The 19044-nt window shown below is 36.1% G+C and overlaps 1 protein-coding gene across 1 annotated transcript in view; it reads right to left on the bottom strand.

Moving 5' to 3' along the window:
• LOC145277690 (intraflagellar transport protein 52 homolog) overlaps nucleotides 1–19044 on the bottom strand; it is a 115080-nt gene that overhangs the window by 29148 nt on the left and 66888 nt on the right. The window lies entirely within an intron of this gene.

Genomic DNA, 19044 nt, shown 5'->3' with positions numbered 1-19044 from the left:
TGTTATATTTTCCTTGTGATCTCTTGGTTTTACTGGATTCCAAGACAAAAATTATCTAGTCTGTAAATTTTCCTGTAGTTTTGTCCCATAGAACCAAAGATTTCAATATGCAATTTGGCTACGAATATATATATATATATATATATATATATATATATATATATATATATATATCACCTCTTTTGGCAATTTTATAAGCTCCAAATATCAGCAACTATTGATTAGAATTTAACAAATGAAGGCTCGTTGGAAAGCTAATGACCTGAATTGTGTAGAGGGCTATGTGACATTTGGCCTTAAGGTCGCACATTAAGGGGATCATCCAGAGCCTATTTTTTGGCACTTTTTTGCAGCCATAAAATGTTTCAATCATAGTCATTTGTTTTCCTAGTTTTGCAGATAAATTACAAAATATCTGATATTTCCATTTCCCCCAAACCTCTGGCCTTGATGGATAGGAGACAAAAACATGCTGCTATGGTTTCAAATGATCTGAAATAACAGCAAGGAGTGACTTGATTCCAAATATTTCTCATATGTTATATTTCCCCTTTTTGGTTTTCATACATAAAGTAAATTTCACAGTGTAGAAGGATTATTTGATACTGAAGATAGACATAATCGTACCCTATTTCCAAAAGTGGGAGGAGATATAACATATGAGAAATGTTTAGAAATATATATATATATATATATATATATATATATTTATTTATTATTTTAAAAAACAGTAATCTACGGACACGCATGTTTCAGAGCCCTACTTCTCATCAGCGTAGTTTGACTGTTGATAGGATTCGAACCTTGGACCTTATGTATTTCAGTCCAGTGCCCTAATCCACTCTGCTATGTTGCCATAGACGATTTACTGCTTCGTTTTTATCGTTCATCTGTTTAAGTGGTTTTTGTTTTGATTTTTTTAAACAATAGTAATGTTTATGTCTTCGCCTCGGAGAACCGGTGTTTTTCTTAGAAAGTCGCCCATTTTTTATTTGGACATATTATTTATTTATTTATTATTTTTAAAAACAGTAATCTACGGACACGTGTGTTTCGGAGCCCTACTCCTCATCAGCGTAGCTTGACTATTGGTAGGATTGATTTTTTTAAACGATAGTAACAGTCAAGCTACGCCGATGAGGAGTAGGGCTCCGAAACACACGTCTCCATAGATTACTGTTTTTAAAAATAATAAAGAAATAATATGTCCAAATAAAAGATGGGCGACTTTCTAAGAAAAACACCGGTTCTCCGAGGTGGAGACATAAACATTACTATCGTTTAAAAAAATCAAAACAAAAACCACATATATATATATATATATATTGTGTGTGTATATATATGTATATTATGTGTGTGTATATATATATATATATATATATATATATATATATATATATATATATGTATGTATGTATATACTGGTAGAAAAGAATCTATATTTTCAAACCACTAATGCACAAATTTACCTACATTTGTATATATAGTGTCCTGGTAGGCAGGTTCAGTTTTGCTGCTTCGGTTTTCTCCTCTTTGGCCTGTACAAGCCACTAATAATAAAATTTTAAAATTATTATCTTTAAAATCTTTTCTTTATTGAAATTATTTTTAGCTAAAGAAATATACTTGCATGGAAACGATTTACAACATCATATAAAATCTATATTATTAATATTATTGTTGTTGTTGTTATTATTATTCTATTAAAAATATTGAGCATTCTATTCACTAGAAACGGCTGAGCCTATATTTTGCAAATTTCACACAAAGCTAATTTATGTATCTGGCAGTGTTCTTAGATATGTTTTGTATAAAAATTCACCTGATAAGTATCAAAAATCAAAAAAATCAGATCTGTAAAATAGTCTTTCTTTCTTATAAAAAAAATAATTTTTACAGGGGAATATTTTACATTACACCGGCAAAGGAGATAAAATCTCAACAAATTATTTCTTTTAAAAAAAAACAATTATTGGCATTTTGAAATTTAACTCAGTGGTAGAGCATCCAACTACAGATTGAATGATCCCTTGTATAAGCCTGGTTGTACCTCACTATTTTATTTTAAGTTTTTCTTATTAATGAATTCAATTTACAATAAAAGAAGAAGTACCATTTAAAATCGCCACAAATCATTTCTTTGTTTGCATTATTTTAAAACTAAACATTAATCAGAAGTGACTTTCCAGGGCATTCATCGTCACTGATACGATATTGTAAACAAATACAGACGTTTTATCTGGGCTGACGTTATCCGCCTAATAGTCAAGGACCCGAACCTTGGATTAACCACTAAGGAGGCTGTCCTATCAGCAGGCGCAAAATACTGGGGCTGCTGTATTGCCATTTGGTGAATGGATTCTGGACCATGCAGTATCTCTGGTGGGGCCTCTCGATGCCATACTAGTGGGTAATTGTTACGGCTTTACCTTATCATGTGCTACAAAAAAAAAAATTCTACGTTACTTTTCTCTCTTTGTTTCCCCTCTCTGTTCTGCTCTAAGCAAGTCTGACGACCTAGTCCACAAACTCCAAAATTCCATCATGACAAGTTTCAATAAAAAATACACGATTAAACCCGGATCTGAAACTTCCAACGTAGACCCCCACTACCATGTCTCCTTCTCCAACATCAGGGGTCTACGTTCTAACCTTCCAGAGGTTGAAGCCCAATTACAGGAGACTAAACCAGACCTTTTATTTTTAAGCGAAACTGGAATTGGACAAGCTATTTCCCTAAATGAGTTCGTAATTAAAGGATACTCTAACCTAACTTCCAAATCTGACCCCCAGATCGCCATGGGCATGGAATATGTGCCTATGTAAAAGATGGCTTTCCATGTGGTAGGGACATCTCCAGAAAAGATCCTAACTTACCCTATATGTGCTTCCGAGTAGCACTAGCTCACACTACGTCATTGATATTTACTCTCTATTGCCCACATAACAGCGGAGTTACTATCTTTAAAAGCATATCTGAGAAAATTGACCAAGTTCTATCAGCATATCCTTCAGCTAACATTCACTTATGTGGAGACTTCAATGTTCACAATGTGGAATGGTTGACCAACTCAAACAAGACCGATGATGGGGGAGATTCTGTCATGATTTCTCCATTCCTTATGACCTCACTCAGATTGTTCACGAACCCACCCATGTGCCCGACAATGACGGCCAGTATGCAAGTCTCCTAGACCTTTTTCTCACAACTTGCCCTGAACTATGTTCAGTTTCCGTTCTGTCTCCTCTTGGATCTTCCAACCACTCAGTTGTATCAATTAAGATAAAAATGAAATGTAATAAGTCCTCAGGCGTACCTCTCCATCGTACAGTATATCGATACACTATGGCTGACTGGGATAGTTTCCGTACATTTATATCGGATCTTCCTCTGCGTTCCATGTTTAAAAAGGATGTGTCGTCTATAGTATCAGACCTGACAGAATGGTTAATTGTAGGTATAGACAATTTTATACCCTCAAAAAAGTTCCAGCAAAAACCTAACAGCCAGCCATGGTTTTCTCCAGAATGTGCTGCTGCTATTGCGCACAGAAATCACTTTTTCCACTGCTTCCAACATAATAGATGTATGGAAACTAAAGCCGCTTTCAGGACTGCCAGTAACCATTGTAAGAAAGTAATAAAGAATGCAAGAGAGTTGTATGCCGTCAAGTCCAAAGTAGCTGATCAGCGGCTTGGTTCCCACTAGTTTTGGCAAATCGCAAACAGAATCCTGAACAGAAGCGTGTGCTCTATTCCAACTATCATCAATGGACCTGAGTTAATCTCGTCAGCATCAGACAAAGCCAAACTCTTTGCCAAGAACTTTGTAGCCAATTCTACCCTTTGCGACCAAGGCCACCAACCCCCAATATTTCCTTCTGTATCAGAAAACACACTATGTGATATACAAATATCTGTATGTGATGTTGCCAAGCTAATCAAAAACCTTGATTCCAGTAAAGCAACTGGCCCTGACGGTATTCCAATTATAGTACTCAAAAAACTTCAACCAGAACTAGCACCCATACTTGCAAAACTGTTTAAACGTTGTCTTAAGGAGAATTGCTTCCCATCACCCTGGAAAATCTCATCAGTATGCCCTGTATTTAAGAATTCAGGTGATCGTTCATCCCCCTCTCAGTACAGGCCAATAAGTCTCCTGTGCGTCATGAGTAAGTTGCTGGAATCTGTGTTAAATACAGAAGTAATCAAACATCTCAGCAAAAATAACCTTCTTAGTGACACAATATGGTTTCCGTTCTGCTAGATCTACAGCAGATATGCTTACAGTTATATCTCATAGGATTAGCGAATCTCTCGGCAGAGGCAACCTTTCTAGGGCAATTGCTCTTGACATATCAAAGGCCTTTGATAGGGTATGGCATAAAGGTTTACTTCACAAGATCTCCAGCTATGGTATAGCTGGAAATGTCTTCTCAATTATTAAATCATTTCTCTCTGATAGGTTCATAAAGTAGTAGTTGATGGGCAAAAATCAGAAGCTCACAGTATAAATGCTGGAGTCCCTCAGGGGTCCATCCTGGGCCCAACTCTTTTCCTGATCTACATTAATGATCTTCCAAATCACATCCTTACATCATTCGTAGACATTTTTGCTGACGACACTACCATCTATGGTAGCACATCTAAGACAGTAAACGACCAAGTTCTCTCCGATTCTCTCTCCTCTGATCTTGATCACGTTGTACAATGGGGAAAGGAGTGGCTGGTTACTTTTAATGCATCTAAAACCAAGCTTCTATCTTTACATCATCAACGTTCTGATCCCCATCTGGCATCAATTAAAATGAATGGCTCTCGTCTTGGGGAGGTCTCAAGTTTTGACAGGCTTCTGGGCTTGACCTTTACTCCTGATCTTAAATGGAATACGTACATCAAATCTGTTGCCAAGGCCGCTGGAAAAATGGTCGGATCCTTCTATCGATCCAGTAGATATCTCACTGCTGATGCAATTCTCTATCTATATAAGAGCCAGATATGTCCAAGGATGGAATACTGTTGCCACATCTGGGCAGAAGCTGCTAGAAAAGACTTGTCCTGCCTTGATAGAGTTCAAAATAAACTTCGTGGCCTGGTGGGAGATATCCTTTTCTCTTCGCTGCAACCTCTATCTCACAAAAGAGATGTTGCAAGTTTGTCTCTTCTGCTTTATCGTTATTTTCATGGAAAGTGTTCGACTGAGCTTCAATCTATGGTCCCTCCTCGCCAAACTTTCACAAGAAACACTAGACTAGCTGAAAACATTATCAATAATTTTCCCCACTCTTTATCTGTGCCTAAACCTAAACATAGATTCCATGATCAAAGCTTCTTTCTTAGAACTGCACGCCTGTGGAATTGTCTTCCGTTTTCCTGCTTTCCAGCTGTCTATAATATGGTTGTCTTCAAGTCCAACGTGAACAAGTTTCTGATGAGCCGTTCCACTTAAGTTAACACATTTACCAAACTTCCATTACTATTGATTACTATATTGTCCTTTTGACTACTCTACACTCTTTAACCCTTATCCTTGAGTGGCCTATCGGCCTTAATAAGTGGTGACGCCTATGTAAAACAAAAAAAAAAAAAGACGGAATTTGATGAATGACATAATCATTTTTATTTATTTTATTTTTTTTGCGAATTAGTCCACCGGGCAAATTATACCTTGTAATATATATATATATATATATTTTTTTTTTTTTAAATTCAATTTTCACCCCAAACAAGGCACAGTGCCACTTTGAAGTAGGGAGCTACTATCTGGGACATAAGTTGCAGGGGTATTATGAAAGGAGATGAGTGGCAAGATGTTTGTTCACATTACACTTGAACTTCTGCATGTCACTACAATTGGGAAAGCAGAATCCTGGAAGAGAGTTCCAAAGTCTAGCAGTTCTGGGGAAGAAAATACTGGCGTAGAAGGCCTTCTTACCCCTAGGGATCTCTACTGTGAAGGGGTGGGATTTAGCTGCTTGTTGAGTTTGTCGGGGATATTCACGTCGAGGGGGTACAAGTACTTGTAGTTCGTCAGAGCATTCATCATTAAAGTACTTGTAGAACAGGCAGAGGGATGCAACATTTTGTTGATGGGACAGAGGTTGAAGCCTAGATGACAGTTCAGGACCTATCAGGTTGGTGACTCTCTTTTGAACCCTATCCAGGAGTGAGAGACAAGCAGCAGATGCACCAGCCCAAATGTGACAACAGCACTCCATACATGGGCGAATGGTGGCCTTATAGAGATACAGGATACTTTCAGGCGTAAGTAGTTTTCTAGCACGGTAGAAAGAGCCCACCTTTTCGCAGCAGCCTTGGCAATGCTCTCAATGTATCTATCCCAGTTCATGTCCCCTGTAAACATTAGGCCAAGGAGTTTAAAGGAAGTACTTTCAGGTAATATGTTCTTGGCCATTGCTATTGGTGGTAGAGAAGGTTTCTTGTAATTATTGAAGGAAACAAGCTTAGTCTTGGCAGCATTGAATGTGACCATCCATTTTTGTCCCCATTCTACTAGATTTGAGATCATCTTCTAGTGTTTCTGCCATTTCCTTAGATATGTGTTCATTTGTTTTCTCTCGTGCTTGTTATAGAGAGTGGTGTCATCAGCAGATATACCCATCTCCAAAACAATTTTATCAGGCATTTATGAATATCAAGAATAATAAAGATCCAAGGATAGACCCCTGAGGCACATCCGCATTTATATCATATTGTTTAGATGTACAACAGTCGAGGACAACCTGGATTTTTCTCTTACTTAAGAAGGATTTAATTACATTATGTATTCTTCCAGTGATACCATATGATCTAATTTTCCTTAAGATCATCGTGCCATACCCTGTCAAAAGCCTTAGATATATCGAGGGCTACCACTCTACTCTCCCCTGTTTTGTACAGTGAACAGTATATATGTTCAGAGATTACAGTTAGGATATCTGTTGTGGAACGAGCTTGCCTAAATCCATATTGATTGTCGGTCAGGAGTTTAGCAGCTGTAAGGTGATAGATTAGAGCTTGATTAATTATGATATTCAATAGAGGATTGATTCTATAATAATACATATACAATCTTCATAAATTAAAATATCATGTTTAAGCATATTGTACAACCAGACAACACCGGGCATTCAGCTAGTATATACTATTTAAAAGAATTGGTTTTAATAGGCTATGACCATTAATTCACGTTCTTTGCTATTTTCAGATGGCTTAACAGACGAATTTGAGACCAAATTCGTACCTAATTTTAAAAATATTTTAAGCTTCAGAGTGTTACCCTAAACCAGAAATGAACATATAGATAGAAAAAACAAGCAGCCATGAATTTGACACAGAATTTATTTGTTGAGCTATCTAAAAGGTCACAAAGAGCATTTAGCTAGGGTTATGATCTAAGGAAAACAAAATTCTTTTAAGTACTATAAAACTTCAGAAGTCCTTGAGTACTATGTACAAGGGCAAATTTAAAACTCAGTCAGCTACAGAACTCAAATCCACCACCATAACTCTGCATGTGCGTGTTTATCTGTACTCCTATAAATCATTATTTTGTATGTGTGAGTGTGTTTGTTGATATTCATATTAAAAACCTTTTTTTCTCTTTATTTAGTTATTTATTTGCTTCCCCACTGAGCAAATTAGGCACAAGGCCGTTTTTTAATGTGGAGAGCGAGGGGAGGGGGACCAGTTCCCTCGAGAGGGAACTGGATAGTGACAATTGGTATGAAGGGTTTCCCCCTACATTGACCAAAACTGATTGCTCAAGAGCAATGGTCTGATATATGGGGTTGCCTCTACATATGGTCTTTGATTGCAGTATCTGCCAGAACAGATACTACACTTTGATAACAGAAAAAAGATCTTGGCCCAAAGGCCAAGAAGAAAAAAGGCGAACCTTTTTTTCTGTTTATTTAAAAAGAAGTTACAACTTTGTTATATATGGGTCGTGGAATTGCATTCATCCTCCAAAAGATCTAGCTGATTTGCATATTCTTTTAAACATTCATTTTAATTAATTCCCTCTTAGTCTTTTAAGTTTTCTGATGGGATGATCATCTTTAAGTAACTGTTACATGTAATTATATTCATGCAGATATCCTACATGATTTATACTTGTGTAATATTTACATAAAAAGGTTATAGTAAACACAAACCTCTCTATATATAGTTATGTATGCATTTATATGTTTAAAAATTTTGCCTACCAAACTCCTCTGTCAGTTTTTGGTCTAAAGATATTAAACTTTATATAAAGGGTATTCGAACCCATGTGAAACTTTATATTTGCATTTTAACTGGGGAAAATCGGTACAAAAGCGTGAAAATTAAAGAAATGGAATTTGCCAGGTGGAGGTCAAACGACAGCATTACAAATATGCATGCGTAACGTAGTAGCTATTGCTTCATGTTTTAATTTTTAGCCTTGCAGCAAACATGTCTTCGTAGGTCAGTCATTAACGTCAAAGGAAAAAAATAAATTGTAAGCTAAACCTTTTGATTTTGATTCTCGGTGGTTGCACACGAATCATATGTTTTTTAACTTTTTAAATCATTAATATATATTGGGTCCAATATAACCTATAATATAAATCTCACCTGTCTGTTTAAATGTATGTATGTATGTATGTATGCATGTCTGCCTAAAACTTTCCACAGAGGCCATGGATTTTCATGAGATCGGAATCATTTTGAAGTTTGCCCCTTCGGAAGACAAATATCAAAAAATTAATTTCCTTCACCCTCAACTGAGCACTTTTCTACAGGTAGGGGTCGTTTTTTCGCCGATATTTTCGAAAGTCATTCCCTCTTTTCGATTGTCTAGCCTTAATTTAAACCAAAGTCACTTCCAGTTTGTCGATGGACATAACAGCAAAAACGTCACTTTTTTCTTTTTTTTTTTCACATTCTTTTCCTCCTTTGTGGTACAGGTTTAAGCCTGCCTGCCTACTACCACTTTTTTTTTTTTTTTTTTGGCTAGTATATAATATAATTAAATAAGTTCAAATGTATTAAACTAAAAAACTTTTATTTAAAAGTGCTCAATACATATTAAGAGCATTTATAAATGAATTTATATAAACATCAGAAAACCCTAATCTATGTTTTGACGATGTTAATCGTCTCAGAAGATGAGAACATTGGAGATAAAATTGTTGAACCTTTGACGAGACGATTAACATTGTTGAAACGTAGATTAGTCAGCGTAGGATTTTTCGGATGTTTATATTATTTCACTTACATGGTTTGTATAATGGATTCTGACACAGACTCTGGAATTGGTTAACCAAAGTTGAATTCCTGTTGGATTTATTGCATTTAATTATATTCTAATTATCAGTGGGAGAAAATGTATGAACACTCGTTCCCAGCTGATCAAAATAGCAACTTGTATTCAGCGAATTGTTTACAACAAATTGTTTTGTTTTTTTTATAAATATTGTGATTTTTGTTTATAAGTATTGCTTTGACATTAAATAACTCAAGAATGTATTGGTATGTTATAAAATGCCTATCACAAATTTCAATAACTTGATTTTGTAGGGTGACTAAAAAAAAAACAGCCACTCATGGAATCGGCAATAAAATTCATAATACTTTCAGCAATGCAACCATATTAAATACAATTAGATTCCATGAGCGATGTTTCTGACAAAGGGAGAAGGATTACTGTTATCTGGATTGGAATCTATTCATATAACATTTATTATTGGATAAAATAACATACGCATCAAGTGCACTTGAAAGCCAAATCACAACACAATATTATGAAAATAAACAAATATTTTGCTTGTTTAAAATTTATAATTTAAATATATTTCGGAGTCAAACTCCATCCTCAGTATTTTATACATATTTTATTTGTTTCTTGAAGCATATTTTATTTTATTCAAATTAAATTAACACCTCTATAATGGAACTCACACCCCTGACGTTAATCTCATGTAGCCAACGCACTGTTCTGGGATTTCAAAATACAACCGCTGAGAGACAACGTGCGGATCTTTACCAACTGACTTTCCTTTCTCCAACTTTACGACGTGGCAAGAAAGAAGAACAACAAGAAAGAAAGAAACAAAAGATGTACAAAATACTGAGGATGGAGTTTGACTCCGAAGTATATTTAAATTATAAATTTCAAATTACTAAAATATTTGTTTATTTTTGTAATATTGTGTTGTGATTTGGCCTCCAGCGCACTTGATGCGTATTTTATTGTATTAAAATCAAATCAATGCCTCTATAATGAAACTCACATCCTTGACATTTATTATTGGCTTTTTATTTTGACCATGGTATTTAAAAACAATTTTTTTTTCTTCTTCTTAGATCATTACATCAAATGGCTCCATGCCTTGTCTGGAGCAATTTCCATAAAAATGAAATTAAACTTTAGAATATACCTGACTTGCCTTCTATCTTTCAGTTTTCAGTGATGAATGTCAAACAGTCATTGTGTGGTTTTTTTATTGTACTAACAAGTCACTGCTTATCAAGGCCTAAAGGCCACTTGAGGATAAAAGTTATTGACTTTGTCAGATGGATGATGAGACAACGCAGTAAGGATTTAAAAACGTTTTTTTTATAAAAATCGCTCCAGACAAAGCATGAAATCACATGATGTAAGGAGCTAAAAAAAATAAATATACTAATTCAAGATCAAAACCTTGTCAATGATAAGTATTATATGGAATAGATTTTGACCCAGAAAACAGCAATTTTTTCCATTTTGTCAGAAATATCACCCATGGAATATGAGGACTAAAGAACAAAATAAGGGAAGTGAGAGATACAAACTACCAAAAGGTAACGATGGTTGAAAGTGGGCAAAATTTGATTATTTAAAATGATGATTTAACAAGAATTTGTTAAGATTTGACTTGAAAATGACCATGTGTTAATCAGCTGAACAGCAACCCTGCAGTACCTTGTTTCGCAGATTAGTAGTTTTTGGAAAGAAACCTTGCTCATGGAAGTCCCGTTTGTTTTTCAGTATGCAAAAGAAAAAAGGTAAATTATTTACAGTGGCTGTAGTTAAACGAGTTTTTGCTATGACGTTTTTTTTTACACAGGAAGGGGAGGGGGAAGTCGATCACCTACCATGAAAATAGAATACTATTGCTGTTCAATAATATGCTCCAAATGGATATGATTGATTTTGGTTGGATGGGCTCGCTTCCATTCATAACTTTGGGAGGAATAGTTTGGAAATTGTTTGGATTGACATCATTTTGGCTAGGAGCAAAGTGCAGTATCTGTTGTGATACTACACTTAATCTTTTCTGTGAAGGAGAAATTATTATAGACTAAGGGAATTTTTATTTTTGTTCTAATTCAGAGTGATCCTTTTTGAAGAGCTGAATTTTCCTATACATTAAAAAAAATTAACTTGTGTCTAACTCTACCTTAGTAAGGATGCAAGTAAATGGACATTATTTTTTTAGATAACCTCAAAGATAAAAATCAGAGGAGGGAGGCCAAGATCCGGTGAGTGTGAAACCCAATGAGGATTACACCTCCTACTGATAAGATGATTACCAGAGTGTATTTTCATATTGGACAACGATAAGACAAAGACGGTTGGACATTTATGATTGAAACTTGGTAGACAAGGCAAACATTGACTGAAGCTTATTTGTGTCATATATGGTTGGATTAGCAAAAGGATTGTGAATTTTATTAATGACTAGCATGGCTATCCTATGTTGCTCGGGCATACGGATGACAAAATGGAAGAGTTAAAAAAAAGATGTAACATTATTCTGTTAAAACTTTCTATTTCTCTCTTTATCTCTCTCTCTCTCTCTCTCTCTTATTATCTATCCCTCTCCACTTCCCCTTTCTTATTCTGATTGCTCTCTCTCTCTCCTATCTCCTCCTCCCTTATTCCATCCAACCCTATCTCTTTCTATAACAACCGGAAGAAATCATTGAGACATTATTACATATTAGCAGGAAATTCCATGGAATGAGAAATATATTTAATCAACAAATATGTTTCGAAAAAGAAAGAGAGAGAGAAAGAGAGAGAGAGAGAGAGAGAGAGAGAGAGAGAGAGAGAGCGAGAGAGAAATAACAGCGTACTTGTGCATAGTTTTTCACTAATGTTGATTATTAACTAACAGGGCACGTGAAAATTCCGCGTAATGAGAAATATACTCAATAAATATGTTTTCATGAGATGATATTTTTTTGGATAACACAGAAAGTCAGTTTTTTGGATAGAAAAACCAAGAACACAAAGCAAACATGCGTTTATTAAGATTTCTATGAGAATAGTGCCCCTTGTATTTTAAATATAGAACTGACCCAAACAAAGTTGCGTTTTTTATTCCTGGCATGGGTATAATTCGATTTTGGTGTTTTTATGTGTGTATGATCCCACACAGTCGGACGATTCTATTTATAAACGATGCTGCTAAAAACTGACGAATCAAATTAATTCACGTTCTGCTACCAACCTATCAGAAACCAGAATTGCTTCATAAATATTAAACCTTTTCTGGAGCAATTTCACATGTTCTTTTCCGTCTCGACACGGTAAGAATATTTTGTTCTGTGGAACTGTCTACTACAAACAAGTCACCTCCCAGGACTTGTGTGTAACAGCGAACCATCTGAAACTCAAAATGGCTTACACTTCTAGAGGTTATGCGCCCAGCATGCGTCTTTATTTCGATGGATCCGAATCAAAATTCGTACTGTGGCAAGTTAAATTTCTAGGATATCTACGAATCCAAAAGCTACACAAAGTACTGTAAACACAACCTGAAAACAGAAACGACCCCGAATTCATTGAAAAGAACGCAACTCTCTTTGTGGAATTAATACAGTGTTTAGATGACCGAAGTCTATCACTGGTAATGAGAGAAGCCCTTGACGACGGCTGCAAAGCATTAAACATATTGAGAGAGCATTATTTATCGAAAGGAAAACCCAAAATTATTTCTTTATACACTGAACTGACCTCTCTAAAACGAATGGAAGCCGAAACTATTACTGATTATATTATAAGAGCCGAGACAACTGCAAATTCTTTAAAAATGTCTGGTGAAGTTATACGTGACAGTCTGTTAATTTCCATGATCCTTAAGGGATTACCGAGTGATTTCAAGCCATTTACCACCGTGATAACCCAGAAAGAAAAAACCATGACTTTTAGCCAATTCAAGATAGCACTCAGAAGTTACAAAGAACCTGAAAAAATGATCATAGAAAAAAACGAATCCACAAATATCATGAAATTCAAAAATACACACATAAAAACACCAAAATATTGCAACACTTAATAAGTACTAATAAATACTCATAAAGTAATATTGTATTACATAGTTAAATAAAAATATTAAAATCACATTGTAAGAGACAACCTTTAATTTACACCTTCAGTCTGACACCTCTTGGCAGACAATGTTCTTTTCTGCCCTGTTTCTTTCGAATGATCCTAGTTTTTTTTTTTTGTAGTTGTTTTTTTTACATAACTGTTAATGTAGACATTGGTTACCTCCCTTGCTTCAGTTACATGGTTACCTCCCTTGCTTGTGGTGATATAAATAGGAGTCGGCCATCTTGGTTTAGTCAGTTCGTTCGTACAGTTTAGACAGACTACAAGTGTCTCAACAAATGGTAGCAGAGATATCCCTCTGTGTGCGACAAAACGAAAAAAAAAAAAAAAAAAAAATTTTTTTTTTTTTGTACAGCTCGTCTGTAGCACTAGACAGATCGGATATCGGATATGGCAACTTCGAACAAACAACCTCCATTGTTGGAGGGGGAGGATGTTTACGAGAACTGGAAACAAGACGTTGAAATGTGGTCGTTGTTCACGGATCTTTCTGAGGAAAAAAAAGGGCCAGCAGTGTTTTTGACGTTACCACCGAATATTAGAGAATGTGTCCGTGAATTGCCAACAAGTGACATCGGCGGACGAGATGGCTTGAAGATCTTAATAAAGAAACTGGATGACATATATTTAAAGGATGAACACACGCGCGCTTACATGACTTTTAAGGAATTTTACACTTATAAAAGACCGTCAGGTACCAGTATAAATGACTTTCTTGTTCGTTATGAGTTTTTGTACCAAAGATTAAAAAAATTCTACATTATTCTACCGGAAGGAGTGCATGCTTTTCTTGTTTTGAACGCGGTTAACATGTCGGAAGAGAACGAAAAATTAGCGCGGACAACGTGTTCTGTTTTAACGTATTAAAACATGAAGGAATCGATAAAGAAAGTATTTGGTGACATTTATCGTGATGAAAATGTACCGGCAGTGAAATCAGAGCCCGAAATCGTCAACTATAATTATTCTAAACCGGGTAACAACAAAAGGCGTTTTCGTCGAGGACAATCTAATCCATGTGACCGAAGTGGAAACGTGTTGTTGTGTTACAAATGTCAGTCTCCGAACCATCTAATTAGAGAGTGTCCTAGAAATACGCCCAGGTTTACGGAAGCGACAGAACAAATACACATTACGTTGTTCATTCAAGAAAATATTTATTTGAACAGTACAAATGAAAAAATCTCAAATCTTGTAAAGGAAACATTTGGAATGGCAGTCTTGGATTCTGCTTGTACTCGCACACTGGCTGGCGAAGTGTGGCTTGATGTTTATTTAGATACTTTAAATGAAAGTGACCTGCAACTAGTGAAGTATACGAACTCAGACCGGAGTTTTTGTTTTGGTGATGGAGTGGCTGTCACAGCAATTAAAGTTGCTAAATTTCCGGTTACACTCGGAGGTATAAGAGTTTATATCGAAGCAGATATTGTGAAAAACGACTTGCCTCTTCTATTAAGTCACAAATCAATGAAGACAGCAGGAATAGTGCTAGATTTCCGGAAAGATATGTGCTGGATTTTTGATAAATGTATTGAACTAAAGACCACAACTTCAGGGCACTATTGTCTCCCCTTAACAAATAAGTTGTTGGATCATAGTGGTACTAAGAACATTGTATTACATGTTCAGAATTTTGGTCAGTGTTCTTTCACAGAAAAAAAAAAAAAAGCAGAAAAACTTCATCGACAGTTTGCTCATGCCTCGAAGGAAAAACTTGTTTCCTTGGTTAAAAAAAGTGGCAAATTCAATGACAAGGAATTTATAAAGGCGATTGAGGAGGTTTGTGAAAACTGTCAAATTTGCCTTAGATTTAAAAAAGCTCCACTGCGACCGGTTGTGGGATTGCCTCTTGGCAATAGATTTAATCACACAGTTTGCATGGATTTGAAAGAGTTCATCCACAATGAGGTGTGGATACTACATCTCATTGATGCCGCTACCAGGTATTCAGCGGCAACATTGATCAAAACAAAGAAGAAGGAGGAGATCATCAAAAACATCTTTATGATGTGGATTACCTATTTCGGATCTCCTGTTCGTTTTCTGAGTGATAATAGGGGTGAATTCAACAACGAACACTATAGACAGATGAATGAAAAACTCAACATAGAGACCTGTACTACTGCCGCAGAAAGTCCATTCAGCAACGGTACTGTAGAACGTCATAATTTGATAGTTGCTGAGGCAATGAAAAAAACAATTGACGATGAGAAGTGTGAACCTGAAATTGCCTTGGCATGGGCTATTTGTGCAAAAAATGCCCTCCTCAATTACTCTGGACACAGTCCAAATGAACTTGTATTCGGTTTCAATGTAAATACACCCTCAATTCTGACAGACCAGTTACCTGCTATGGAGTCCTCTACTACAAGTGACATGGTGAGAAAAAATTTAAATGCTCTCCATAGTGCAAGGAGAAACTTTTTGGAAGCTGAGTCCAGTGAGAGAATTAGGAGAGCTCTCAGGTCTAATGTCAGAACTTATGCTGATGAAGATTATGCTACCGGAGACCAAATCTATTATCGGAGGCAGGGTTTTAAAGGATGGCGTGGTCCAGCAAAAGTGTTAGGCAGAGAAGGCCAGTTTGTCTTAATCAGACATGGCGGAGCATTTTATAGGATGCATCCGTGCCAATTGATGAAAGTGAATAAAAACAACGAAAAAAGAACAAAAAAAGCTGAAATGCTGGGAAACACTACAGAAGGGAAGAATGAATACCTTTCAGTTGAGGAGGAGGAGTTGCAGAATCAAGTGGTAGAAAGTGAAGATATAGACAGAGAAGAAGTTGTTGATAGTTCTACCAGTTTAAGAGATAAGACTGAAAAACCTGGCCGAAATAAGACCATAACTTATAAAATAAATGGAAGTGAGGAGTGGAAGAAAGGAAAGGTTATGTCAGTACAGCCTAAATCAACTGGCAAATATAGTCATTGGATCAATATAGAACCTGAGGATGAAAACGAGGATCAAGTTTGTATCAACTGGAATCATATTGATCATTGGAGAGAAGTGCCCCAATATACTGAACAGGAAAATGTAGTCCTGCTCACCGCTGAACAAGAGCAGTCGAAAGCTGTAATGGATGCCAAGCATAAAGAAATAAAAAACATGAACACCTATGAAGTATTTGAATGTGTGCCATACACAGGTCAAAAAACAATATCCACAAGATGGGTGATTACTGAAAAATTCAAGGATAATCAGAAAACAATGAAAGCTCGCCTTGTAGCACGAGGCTATGAAGAAAATAGTAATCTGAAAACGGACTCCCCAACATGTAGCCGTGAAGCTATGCGAATGGTCATGCTAACCGCATCAATAAAGAATTGGATGCTGCAGACCATAGATTTTACCTCAGCCTTTTTGCAAGGTGGTATTTTAGAGAGAGATGTGTACCTGAGGCCACCATCTGATGTTTGTCCTAAATCTCAAGTGTGGAAATTAAAAAGATGCATCTATGGATTGAATGATGCTCCACGGGCATGGTACAAGAGAGTTACTCAGGCTTTGATTGAATTAAAAGGAGTAGCAAGTGCTTATGATAATGCATTGTTTTTGTGGCATGATATTAAAGGAAATTTGACTGGAATTCTTGCTATGCACGTGGATGATTTTGTTTTCTGTGGAAACACAGAGTTTGAAAGGGATGTGATTGCAACATTGAAAGAAAAATTTAAGGTGGGATCTGATGAAAGTGGAACATTCAAATATGTTGGACTGAATGTTAATCAACAGGAAAATGGGATCACTGTAGAACAAGATCTATATGTATCTTCCATATCTCCAATAGAAATAAGCAAAGGGAGGATACTGAGGAAAAATGATGAACTGAATGAAGAAGAAAAGCATGAGTTGAAGAGACTTGCAGGTCAGATGATGTGGGTTTCAACTCAAACACGCCCTGATATAGCTTTTGATGTGTGTAAAATGAGCAACACTGGAAAGCATCCCAAAGTAAAAGCCTTATTTGAGGCGAATAAAGCCTTATCAAAATTGAAATCTAAGAAGGGTTCTATAACATTTCCAAAATTGGGAAAGCCCTCAGATTTACACATTTTGTGTTATACTGATGCCTCTTATGCCAGTCTGGAAGATGGATCTTCACAGGGTGGTTTTGTTGTCTTTATTGGAGGAAGTACTGACAAAATGGCCCCCATGTGTTGGGCGTCAAAGAAATTGGACAGAGTGACAAAAAGCCCATTGGCCTCAGAGACTCTTGCTCTGAATGAGGGAGCTGATGCTGGTGTTTTGACTGCGGTTATGATACAAGAGGTATTTCAGTTATCTAAATTGCCAGACGTTCTCTGCAAGACAGATAATGCATCACTTGTGGAGACATTGAATTCCAACAATCTGGTAAGCGATCGACGATTGAGAATAGATGTAGCAAGGCTGAAGGAAATGAAGAGTAGAGGGGAGATACAGATAGAATGGATCAAGGGTTGTGATCAGGTCTCTGATTGTTTGACCAAGGCAGGAGCTTCGTCTGAGCTTCTAAGGGACTTGTTAAATCAGAAATAAATTATTCACTTGAGGACAGCAGCAATGTTAATGTAGACATTGGTTACCTCCCTTGCTTCAGTTACATGGTTACCTCCCTTGCTTGTGGTGATATAAATAGGAGTCGGCCATCTTGGTTTAGTCAGTTCGTTCGTACAGTTTAGACAGACTACAAGTGTCTCAACAATAACGATTTCCTGACTTCTCTCTTCAGTGAAAAAAAAAATGCTACATGTTACTTCGAGTTTCTTTCTCACACCATTGCAGCAATGATCATGTATTATTATAATAATATTTGAAAGCGAGGCTACATCAAAGGAAGGTCACTCTCATATTCTTGATCAGGGTTGCTAGATTGGATTTCTTAAAGCCAAATTTGTGACATTTGGCTGCAGACACATTTTTTTTTTCTACATCAGAGTGCACTGGCTTTTCAAAATCATGCCTGACCTTGTGTCTCACCTCTAAGATATTCTCATGCTCTCCTTAATAGTCATATTTGGTTTGAAGATAAAGAGAACAAATATACGCTCGACCTATCGTGCTATATTTGTACTGAGACAAATACAAGAGAAGTAGCTTGATAAGAAAAAAGAACCTGTATTTTTTTTCTTTGTAGATTGTTCAAGTGATGTTTCGAAACACTGAGTTGTGTTAAAATTAATAGCAAATTTAGTTACAGCTTTTAATATTAAAGTAGGTTCACATCAGAGTTCTGTACTAAGTTTGTTGCTTTTCATGTTTGTCTTAGAAGCATTGTCCAGGAAGTTTTGTATGGATTGTCCAGAAGAAGCTGTATGCTGATGATTTGCCTGTGTAACAATGGAAAACCTACTCAAGTTAAAGACTCGAAGGAATCCTATCTATATATCTATCTCTCTATTTATCTACTATTATATAAAAGGGACTTTTTCTTTGTGTGTGTGTGTTTGTGTGACTTCGTTTCCTATGAACTCGGAAACGGCTGGGCCGATTCCTTTGAAATTTCACATGAAGGTATTTTATGTGTCGGGGAGTGTTTTCATGTACGTTTTTTATTGGATTGCATCTGATAAGTATCAAAATTGGAAAATCGAAAACATTTGATCAAAGAAGGAAATCTGATTTTGACCATAGTTTATACTTTTATACAACCTAACATCACAAGTGCATTTGAGGAGTTTTATTACCGCACAAGAAGAATGGCCAGACAT

Source organism: Euprymna scolopes, chromosome 6 (assembly GCF_053919585.1).
Source record: "Euprymna scolopes isolate OS-2025 chromosome 6, ASM5391958v1, whole genome shotgun sequence".
In the NCBI taxonomy this organism is placed as follows: domain Eukaryota; kingdom Metazoa; phylum Mollusca; class Cephalopoda; order Sepiida; family Sepiolidae; genus Euprymna; species Euprymna scolopes.
The sequence above is the reverse complement of the archived record's forward strand: the minus strand, read 5'-3'. Positions and strand labels throughout refer to the sequence as shown.